The sequence below is a fragment of the Meles meles genome, chromosome 6, assembly GCF_922984935.1.
Source record: "Meles meles chromosome 6, mMelMel3.1 paternal haplotype, whole genome shotgun sequence".
In the NCBI taxonomy this organism is placed as follows: Eukaryota; Metazoa; Chordata; class Mammalia; order Carnivora; family Mustelidae; genus Meles; species Meles meles.
This window is the reverse complement of record NC_060071.1, coordinates 109,067,455-109,078,805: the sequence shown is the minus strand read 5'-3', so window position 1 is coordinate 109,078,805 and position 11,351 is coordinate 109,067,455. Positions and strand designations below refer to the sequence as shown.

The window sequence follows — 11,351 nt, the reverse complement described above, 5'->3', positions numbered from 1 at the left end:
TAAGTGGGGGAATGAAGATGCTAATAATGGAGAGATGCTTTAAGTTCTCTTGACTCAGCAGGATGTCATGTTATGTGCCATAGGCACACATACTGAGTAATTTAAATATTTGTGTAGTTTTATTTTACATGCCATATTGCTCTTAGTCCTGCTAATCCTATCCATTGGACATAAAGCCTTAAATATGAGTGTCTTTAACTTTTTTTTATTCTAGATGAAGGGAAGGGGATACATCAAATTTGAGATTCATAGCATTTTATCAAAGGATGAATATTGTTTTGCCACCTGTAATCTTGGAACACTGTGAGATTCCCAGGTAAAGTGCTTTGATTAACAATTTGATTCTTCCCTTTGAATTTGAGGGAGTGACGGTCTGTTCTTTAACCCTCTGACACTTTGACAACAGTGGTTGGCAGTCCCAGTTGTAGGCATAGATTTTGTTTGTATGACTGAGGCCCTTGGGGGTGTATGAGGAACCAGAGAAGACTACGGTCAAATGATCACTATTTCCACTACCTTGAACCTCATACTTCCATAACTTGCTGAGGTCACAGACAGGCTCTTTCTTCTATCTCTATCTGGGTAGGTGAGAGGTGCTCTAGAGAATCATATATTCCTATATATTAAAGCTATTGAAAAGTCTTGGTCTCCAATTTAGCTATGCCCTCAGCTATCAGTACCCTAGAGTTGTTTTTACCTGTTTTCCAGGCTAGCTTCATCCAAAAGCAACTATCATTGACCGCTGATTGCTTCACACTCTCCTCAGCAGATGACCCTGCCTCCACTTCACTAGGAAAAAAGAACTATTCCAAAGTTGAACTCCCTCTACCCCCACCCGCCATGTCAATAAATGCATCTATATCTGAATTTACCCTGATCTACCCCCCAACCCAGGAAAACCATTAGAGGGTAGAAGATGGCCCAATTCTTCAAGATTAATACCTCCCTCTACCTGTGAGCTTGATGTCATCCTTTCAATACCCTTTGGCACCTGTCCCATTATTGTTCTCATTCTCTGCCTCAAAGTTTATAAATGCTGACTTTCTCTCCTTTCCATCACAGTGAAATTGCTAATCTGCAATAGGTAGCCACCATCTCTACCCAGATGAAAGTTTGCTCTTTAGCCAATTGGTGGCCCTTCTACCTCAACCCTTCCACTAACACCTCCCTGGCAAAAGTCACCTGTCATGTCCCAAAGACTAGATCCATTCCACTCTTCAACTCTTCATGCCACTTTATTTTCCCATGGCATTTGATTTTGCTATGCCTTTCCTAAACTCTTCCCTTGGCTTCTGTCATACCATATTTCTTTCCCCTCCTTCTCTGAACATTCCTTCTCAGTTTTTCTTGATATATAGTAGTCTATAATCATCACAGCAGTAGCTAGCATTTACTGTCAGCCTACCATATATTAAGTATGTTATAAGCAATAGTCCACTTTAGTTCTCACAATAATGCTATGAAATACACAGCATGAACTGGTGGTTAGAAGCCAGACCGGAATTGGGTCACCAGCCTATTCCTGAGTCAGTCACTGGAAACCCAGTCACAGTGGTTTACTGAGAGGAATATGTGCTTCTCCTGATATGTATTACTGGGGGTAAGGGGTGTGTGAAGAAATGTCTATTATAAAATTGGGCTCAAATCCTGGCTCTGCCACTAGCTCTGTGATCTTGGACAACTTAATGTCTCTGAGCTTCAGATTATTCTATTGAATTCAGATAATACTACATGCCTCATAGGGGATGGGAAGGGTTAAATGAATTAATATGTGTAAAGTTTTTAGCCTAGTAGAAGCACATGGTGTGCCCTCAGTAAATGTTAGCCAGTCTCCCATCCCACCCATCTATCCTCAACATTTCTGCCACTGCTGTCCTCATAAAATGCAAACTATGTCCATCTCCTGCTTAAACTTCTTCAGTGAGTCCCCTTCGCCTAATAATCAAATCTAGATTAGGGTGCTTTGGCCACAAATAACAGAAAAACCATCTCAATCCAGCTTTTAGAAAAGTCAGAGAGTGAACTAGATGATGTAAAAGACTGTCAGAGGCAGGGTGAAGTTCAGGGTCAGTTGGTTCAATTATATTATTTAAGAACCCAGGTTTCTTTCTCTCTCATGCCATTCATAGAGTCAGCTCCATCCTAAACCTGCTTCCTTTGTAGTTACCATATGGTTGCCATAAGTATTTGGAGCCATGTATTTCTTGATTCATGCCCAGTGAGAGGAAGGGAGGGGTTTTCAGTAACACACCAAGAATTACTTTCCCAGAGACCTCTAGCAAACCTCTCTTGGTGTGTCGTTTATCAGAATTGGTCATGAGCTATAAAGTCAGTCTCTGGAAAAAGATTAAGTGTAACCTCTCTTGGGCCACATGGAACTAAGAGTGAGTGAGCTGCTTTGGAGGCATATGTGTTTTGGGGGGAAGGGTATATTCTAAACAAAATTAAGTTTCTGTTAGAAGAATGGGGAATGGATTCTAGGAAGGCCGCGTTCTATGTTCACTGCATAGACAAGGCCTTCTTAATGATCTTATCTTGAAGGACAAGTTATTTCTTGACATTCACAATTTTAACTCAAAGTATTCAATTAATAATTATTGTATCTATGGATGAGTGAACTTTGAACCAAACTATTACTTGTAGTACCCAAAATGTGCAAGATGGTTTTCTGGTCTCTATATCTGTGCTCATTCTGGTCCTAGAAGTCACCACCTTCACCATTCCTAATCTCTCTCTCTCTCTCTCTCTCTCTCTGACACACACACACAAATAGCAATCATTAGAATTATAATCCATCAATGAAGTGCATTCTTTATACATTCTTTATACATCTTCTCTACTTGCAAAACTGACTCCTCCCTGCTCAGGGACTGCTTTGGATTTCTGTGGCCAAACTTGTTCATGACTTCTTTGCTCTTCCGTGGCTTCTTCTAGAAGACTTTTAAGAGTGGGAATTATGTCTTATCCTCTTATTCCTGGTAGATGCATAATACATGATTCTGAATGTATGCATCAAAGATCGATCTCGTTCTACAATCTTTTCAGATTGTAGATGTCTCTCTTGATGTAAATGTCTTAAACAAGTTTATTTATATAGGACTTTTATTACTAGAAGTGATAAGAAAAGTATCTTTGAAGGTCTTAAGAATCTAATAGTATCTTCTAGGGTCTTTTGCTTAAGATCCTTCTGCTTAAAATAAGCACTTACAGGATTGGCTTGAGGGTCCATACTTGACTTTCATACATTCATTCTAAGTTGGAAGTAGAGACAAAAATTGGAGAAGCTGTCCGTCATTAATCAAGTCCTGGCCATTGGGGTCAGTTGTTACAGAAGTTAGTTTGGATTCCCAGATTGTTACTAGAGGTAGCAGTGTGACTTCCTACAAATCCAACTCAGAGCAGTATGGCTTCCTGGTTTATTCATGATATATAAGGGGTTGGTGGGCAGGGTGCTACGGGTTGTGGGTTAGAGCTTTATTTTTTTAATTAAAATTTTTTATTATTTATTTTTGAGACACACAGAGAGAGAGAGAGCATGAGCAGGGGGAGGGGCAGAGAGAGTCAGAAGCCAATTCCCTGCTTTGAAGGGAGCCCAAGGCTGAGCGATCCCCCAGGACTCCAGGGATCATGACCTGAACCAAAGGCAGATGATTAACCAACTGAACCACCTAGGTGTCCCCAGAGCTCTATTTTTATACATGTCTGGCCACTGTTGGCTAGTACAGTAAGTATCTCAGAGTAGAAGTCAGGAACGTGGAAGAGGGCCCAAGAGAGAGTTTTGAAGTGCTAGAAATATTCTATAATCTATTTTTTTAAAATCTGAGTGCTGGTTATTACATGAGTGTATCCTTTTTGTGAAACTTTATTGAGCCATAAACTTATGATTTATATGTGATATTCCAATATAAAAATTAATTTTTAATAAAGAATTTCACAAAAAGTGAAAAAAGATTACAGATGCACATGGCTGACTGAGTTATTTGGGCTATAGGTCACCACAGCCTGCATGAAATGCTTTACTGCAGAGAGAACTTCCATCATTGGGGACCTGAGTCTGGAAACCAGTTCAGGAAAAGCAAGTGACTTTATAGACTTTATTTGAATATTGAATTAAAACACAAACTATGCAAGGCAAAGTGGTTATTTTCTTTCTGAATGAGAAAATATAGCAACAACCAAGACACTAAAAAGCTAGGTTTAGAAAGCACGAAAAGAGAGTAGTGCTGAGAATAGCGCCGTAGCGCTCATTGGGAATGTGTAGGTCTCTAGTCCTAATCTATTTTGATTTATTACTCATTTTAATATGTGTACAAAACTGGTAAAATCCAAAATGCGACCACAGCAGAGAAGTAAAATAATGTAATCGAGATATTTGTTCTATTTCTATACTGCAATGGAAGTCTCTCAGTCATGTATAAACTCACAACTGCTTCTCTGAGTTCTCAAGGAGAAACCTTTGAAGTTCAGGGAGTGGTTAATGGTTCCTTTGATCTTCTTAGTCTTTTTGCACTTCAGGGAGCTTTCCAGGAGGGCAATTTTGCTTATCACTGGACCTATTGTTAAATGAAAACAAAAACAAGAAAGCAACTTCCTAGATCTATTGGGATAGGTGGTGCAGGTGAGGGGCTTTCCCAGGCTTGTCCCAACTGCTGCTTGTGGCCTGTTTCAAGAGGGAATTCTGCCCAAATTAGCCTCTCCCCTAATCAACTTCCAGTACCTATATGCTTATTAACTGCCTCCAGCCTATCCTTTAATCTCTTTTTTAAAAATGCCATCTCATTTGTGCTTGGCATAATAATGTATGCATTAATTTACTTTCCAAACCATTTCATAAAATACTCTTTGTTCCCTTTGAGAAATAAGGAAAACTCCCAACATGAGGATATCGGAGAAGTCAAATTCAAAATGATTGTAGTTCTATAGTGTCTTCAAGTAGTATCTGCATTAAAGGTCATTGCATTAGTAAATCTATTAAGTATAAAATCTTTGCATTATTTAATTTATTCAGTAAAATATTTTTAAGTATATATGTGCTGTATGGGAGTATACATACATAAGTACAAGGAAGAAAAGTACTTTTCTGACAGTGATGACTCTCAGAAATAATCACAATATACGTTTGATGCATTTTCTTCCAATCTTGGTATTATGTAAATGTGTGATATGTACCTTTTATATGTAGGAGAGATGAGCTTGTTCTGTATATGTGGTTTGTATACTTTTATAAAAATTTGGTTTTATATTATTTTCTTATGTCTTTAAAGATTGTAATTATTTTATGAATCATAATTAAATTACTCCTTTATTGTTGGATGAAAATATCTTTTTTTAAGGATTAGAAACAATTAGTTAATGTATCATAGTGACCCCTTTTTCTCTCATAAGGGGCTTGAAAAATTAATTTGAAAAATCTCTTAGGTATATACACACATGCACATGGATCTGTGAAGTGAGACTTGGATTCAGCATGGCAGGGCTGAACGAAGAACTCACAGCGTCCCCAGGACCACCATCATCACAAGGTATCCTCTTTATATTAATATGCACCTTCATCAGTTAGAGTACATCTTTAGAGAGGACATTTGGGGGAAGTTGAGTATAATGAAGCTATCTCACTTAATTCATCCATCCATTCATTTATTCAGTAAACACCTGTTGCTCTCCTGTTTGGCACTTAGGTATCTAGTTGAAGGGCAGACTCAGCCCTTGCCTCACTCAGAGCCCAAAGTCCAGATAAAGACCGTCAAAGCAGAGAATTTAATAACACCCAGAAAGGGCTCTAATCGGGAAACCTGGGATTATGATAGGTGCACATAGAGGGGCAGCTGCATTTTCCCAATGAAGGCAACACTGAACCAGACACTTAAAAACTAAGCAGGGTTAACTGAACAAGAGACAGGATGGGCAAAGCCTGGGGAAGATCAGAATGCTTGGAGAAGACCAAAGAGGAAGCTGGATATGTTTAGCCAAAGCCAGACCATAAAGGGCCTGTCAACCCCCATAAATTTAGAGTTTATCTCCAGAGGCACTGGGAATCTGTGGAAGCTTTGTTCTTTGAAAAGATCACTCTCTCTGCAGTCTGAAAAATGGATGAGAATGGGAGTTAAGGTAATCAGGGATTGTTGCTCCAGGCGGGAAGAGCAGCTCTTTGGCTACAGTGTCCCTGAGGGGTCCTAGGAGATGGTTGGACGGGAGACTGTGTAACCATCCTTTTCATCCAGCCATTCATTGCATTTAGCTTTTGACCCCTTCAAACCAACCTAGCATATATTAAGCACCAAATAAATGGTTGTTGCTTTCTTTGCTCGTTTCTGTGTTTGGAAAAGAAATTCACCACCTAATTCTACCTTTTTCTTCTCCCAAAGAATTAAGTATTGAGAGAGAAGGTCTCCATCCTATGGAACTATCCCACTCTTTTCCTAATCTAGGGGCTTCTCCAGTTTCCTACAGTGGCTCAGCTATCCTGAGCCAGCTGCACAGAAAACACCAAATTCCTGATCTGTACAATGAGGAGAGTACCTCAATTCTGCTGATATTCGTGACATGCAGGGTCCCCCTATTGCAACAGTAATGCATGTTCAACATAAAAACATGGAAAACACAGACAAGTGAAAAGATAGCCACCATAGAGGTGGCACTATGGTTGTCCAATGACAACCATATGTGGTTGTCCAAATGACAACCACTATTAATATTTTGAGGCATTTTGTTTTAGTCTTTGTTCATAATTTGGGAAGAATTTCTTTAAATCATGGTGATACACACCCACACATACACACATGTATATTTATACCCTGAATTTTTAAAACTTAACATCATAACATAGAAAAATTTCATGTCATTTTAAATATTACATTAAAATTGTAGTTGTTGCAAAAATTCCACTCTATGTATTCCAATCGAATTCAACACACACATAGCCATCTTTAGGCTGTTACCAGTGTTTGCGCTATAAATAAGGCTATGATGAGTAGTAGGGGCATGAAGTTTTGGAGGTACTTAGGATTGTGCTTTTGAGATAAATTCCTAGAAGCAAACCTAATAAGGCTTTTTTTTTTTTTTAAGGCTTTTAGAATACACTGCCAATTTGATTTACAAAAAAGCATACCAGATTTACATTTCAATATATGAGAGTACTTGTTCTAATTAGACAACACTGAAAAGAAATCTTGGCTAATTTAATAGACAAGGAAATTTTTCTTAAAATAATTTGAAACGGGGGCGCCTGGGTGGCTCAGTGGATTAAGCCGCTGCCTTCGGCTCAGGTCATGATCTCAGGGTCCTGGGATTGAGCCCCGCATCAGGCTCTCTGCTCTGCAGGGAGCCTGCTTCCTCCTCTCTCTCTGCCTGCCTCTCTGTCTACTTGTGATCTTTCTCTCTGTCAAATAAATAAATAAAATCTTAAAAAAAAATAAAAATAAAATAATTTGAAACGTTGGGGCACCTGGGTGGCTCAGTAGGTTAAAGCCTCTGCCTTCGGCTCAGGTCATGATCCCAGGGCTCTGGGATCGAGCCCCACATCGGGCTCTCTGCTCTGCAGGAGCCTGCTTTCTCCTCTTTCTGCCTGCCTCTCTGCCTACTTGTGATCTCTCTCTGTCAAATAAATAAATAAATAAATCTTTTAAAAAATAATTTAAAATGTTATCAGTGTTTTTATATAACCATAATAACTAAGTAAGCTAATGGGGGAAACTGACTGCTAGGTTATTAAGCCAGACCCATATAACAGACGAATTGGCTGCACCTTCCATAACTTGGTAAAATGAGTAGTAAGTATCAGGATTTCAGTATTCATTGACATAATTCTAATTTTTTGTTTATGTATTTACTTCTGATGTACTCTGTTTCCTTGTAACTTTAGGCCACAATATTTTAAAAATTAACTCAGAGATTTAAAGGAATGGGTGTACTATAAACCATAGCACTAACTACTGATCAGTAGGGTTGTGAATATAAGGCTTTAAAGTTCCTTTGGCAGTGGGTTAATTTTATTTTATTTAATTAATTTGTTTTTCAGTGTTTCAGGTTTTTATTTAAATTCTGGTTAGTTCACATAGAATGTAATATTGGTTACAGAAGTTAGTGATTCATCGCTTTCATATAATACCCAGTGTTCCACACAAGTACCCTCCTTAATGCCCAGCACCCATTTAGCCCACCCCCCACCTCCCCTCCAGCAACCCTCAGTCTGTTCTCTATTGTTAAGAGTGTTTTTTGGTTTTCCTCTCCCCTTTCCCCCCCATATTCATCTGTTTTGTTTCCTAAATTCCGCATATGTGTGAAATCATATGGTATTTGTCTTTCTCTGGCTTATTTCACTTAGCAGTAATACGCTTTAGCTCCGACCATGTTGTCGAGTGAGTTAATTTTAGATGGAAAAGTTGAAAATTGAATATGAAATTGATAAAAATAATAATGACTTAACTAGAGAAAACACAAGAGGGCAATCTTGCACAACAATAAATTATGTTTGCATAAGATAAAATAATTCAATGTTTTTAATCAAGCGTAATTCTTTCAATAGACATTTACAATCTTGTCAGTATGTGTTATCTTTTTAGTGAATTTGCAAGGAAACTTAGAGCCAACATCCATACAATGAATTTTGCATGTATTTGAGTTATATTTTTTAATACTGGAAAGAAGTGAGTCTACTTTCCATATTGCCTAGTTTCTGTTTATAGAAAAACAAGGATATAGATCCACTACAGAAAAGACGCCAAAGACAAAATATCTTTTTCCTCCTGGATTCATTATATATATGAAAAAAATATATATTACATAAAAATATATAAATACGTACATACACATGTATACACATATATTTATTTTTGAACTGGAAATAATTTCATTTTTTCTGACTAGGAATATGTGACCCATTAAATCTCAATGGAAGAGACTACTTTTTTTTTTTTTAAATATTTTATTTATTTATTTGACAGACAGAGATCACAAGCAGGCAGAGAGGCAGAGAGAGAGGAGGAAGCAGGCTCCCTGCCAAGCAGAGAGCCTGATGTGGGGCTTGAACCCAGGATCCTGGGATCATGACCTGAGCTGAAGGCAGAGGCTTTAACCCACTGAGCCACCCAGGCACCCCAAGAGACTACTTTTTAAGATTAAAAAAATAATAAATTTCTAAAGGAAGACCATGTTCTAATGATTAGATCAGAAAACATGTATGGTCTTTTACATATTTTAATTTCCTGGTACTTAAATAGGACTGTAATTTGATTAACTAACTAGGTTCTAAAAATTAAGAGCACGAGAAAATGGAAGGTTTAAGGCAATTGCACGCACCTTAGTATGTGCAAATTCTCACACATTTTGATTTCCATTTGCAAAGCAAGCATGGAGATAGTATCTGTGTGGTCATATTTTCCATACCCCCAGGGCCCTCCCCTATCTCAAACTCATTTGGAGTTTAGAGTGCCAAACAGGGTTAAAAGAGCATGCTGGTGGGAGCATACTGGTTTTCTGAGCATTTCTGAGCATACTAATGGGAGCAAGCCCTAAGAATTCTGTGATCAGGGGCGCCTGGGTGGCTCAGTGGATTAAGCCGCTGCCTTCAGCTCAGGTCATGATCTCAGGGTCCTGGGATCGAGCCCCGCATCGGGCTCTCTGCTCCGCAGGGAGCCTGCTTCCTCCTCTCTCTCTGCCTGCCTCTCTGCCTACTTGTGATCTCTCTCTCTCTCTGTCAAATAAATGAATAAAATCTTAAAAAAAAAAAAAAGGAATTCTGTGATCAAGTACTTGGTACTGAGAAAAGCAATATGACATAATAGTTAATCACCTGGAGTTTGAATCCTCAGTTTCTGCTAATACTAGCTGTGTGACTTTGGGTAATTTCTTAACCTCTCTGTGCCTTATCTTCCTTATATGTGTAATGCACTTATAATCATTCACATCTCATGAGGGTTTTTGTGGTTTTTTTGTATATTAAATGAAGATATAAATACTTAGAGCAGTGTCTGGTACAAAGGAGCTTTACATCAGTAATTGCTACTATGCAAGGAGCCTAGGAAAATCTGTAATGGAAATAAGAACCCAGATGTCAGAAATGAAAATGCGGGCAGGAATCCTATTGGACATACTGAAGCAAAAAGAAAATAATTTTAGACTATAACAATTCTTTCAAGCTAAGCTTGGCTAAGGGTTTTCTACAATTCCTAGGGGGAAGGATTCAGAAATTAGCAATAGTTAACTTACTAAATGCTGTAAGAGTTTTGTTCACATTAACCCATAGAAAACCGTATCTGCTTTTTCCTCCAATATGAGGAATGGCTAGTTATTCTCAAGTGTTGAATGTCTATAAAACTCTCTATTAAAGAGCCATTACTCACAGGATCTGAACTGATAAGTATGCTTCTACTGGTGGAGTTAGTGTAAGGTTTTCTGAGAGGGCAAATGAGAGAAGCAGCACCTATTAAAAGGTTAAAGGTTAAAGCTAAAACTTTAACAAAACTTATTTCTGCCATACGTGCAGGATAGTTCCATCAGGGCACTTTCATATGCAGAAACTTGTCTCTCTTCAAGCAACCCTGAAATTGGAAACCCAAGATAGATGAGTTCTATTCTAGCCACCACCATTGCTACGTTCTGAGAACAGGTAAAGGATTCTCCGTGGTTCTGTTTATTCTTTGAGTGAATTTCTCACCCCCATTATAGTGGTTTCTGAGTTGTTTGAAATATCAAGTGAAAAGTTAAACGAATCACTTAAAAAACTATTAACAATACTGTACTTTTGCTTTGCATTATTCCATCTATATTTTCCACTTTAGATAGAGTGATTAAAATCTTGCAATATCTTACTAGGAAGAAATAATTACAGTAATTTTAAGTACTTGTGCACATTTCTACAGAGATCATTTTGGAATATCAATGAAAATTTCTATTGTATCCCCACGGTGCTTGAGCAATTCTGAGTGTTACTGGGGTTTAAGAGGTACCCAGTGTGTGGGGAAGATTTCATCAGGGAAAGCAGCCTGATTGACTTTATTATATGGTAAGTTTATCTTGGTGAATTACCTGAAGTTACAGCTTTAACTTTCAAAGTTCTGGCATTTAATTTCCAGGTTCTGGTCTGAGTGGATTAGACCAACCAAGTCTATAAAAGATTAATGGTAAATGTAGTGAGCACTGTGTCATTGAGCTTAAGGGAGAGAAAGAGTAAATTAATAATTGCACAACTAATTGTCAAATTAAAATCTGAATAAAAGGGACACCTGGGTGGCTCAGTTGGTTAAATGACTCTCTTTGGCTTAGGTCGTGATCCCAGGGTCTTAGGATCGAGTCCTGCATTGGGCTCTCTGATCAGCAGGAAGCCTGCTTTTCCCTCTGCCTCTGCCTGCCAC

At 38.3% G+C, this 11,351-nt stretch overlaps 1 long non-coding RNA gene across 1 annotated transcript; it reads left to right on the top strand.

The window, feature by feature from the left end:
- The first annotated feature begins 236 nt into the window (after positions 1 to 236).
- On the top strand, positions 237 to 10,543 carry LOC123943275. Its single transcript, XR_006818607.1, has 3 exons — positions 237 to 316; positions 5,419 to 5,522; positions 10,484 to 10,543. It is a non-coding gene; the product is annotated as an uncharacterized LOC123943275 (long non-coding RNA).
- Positions 10,544 to 11,351: the final 808 nt, after the last annotated feature.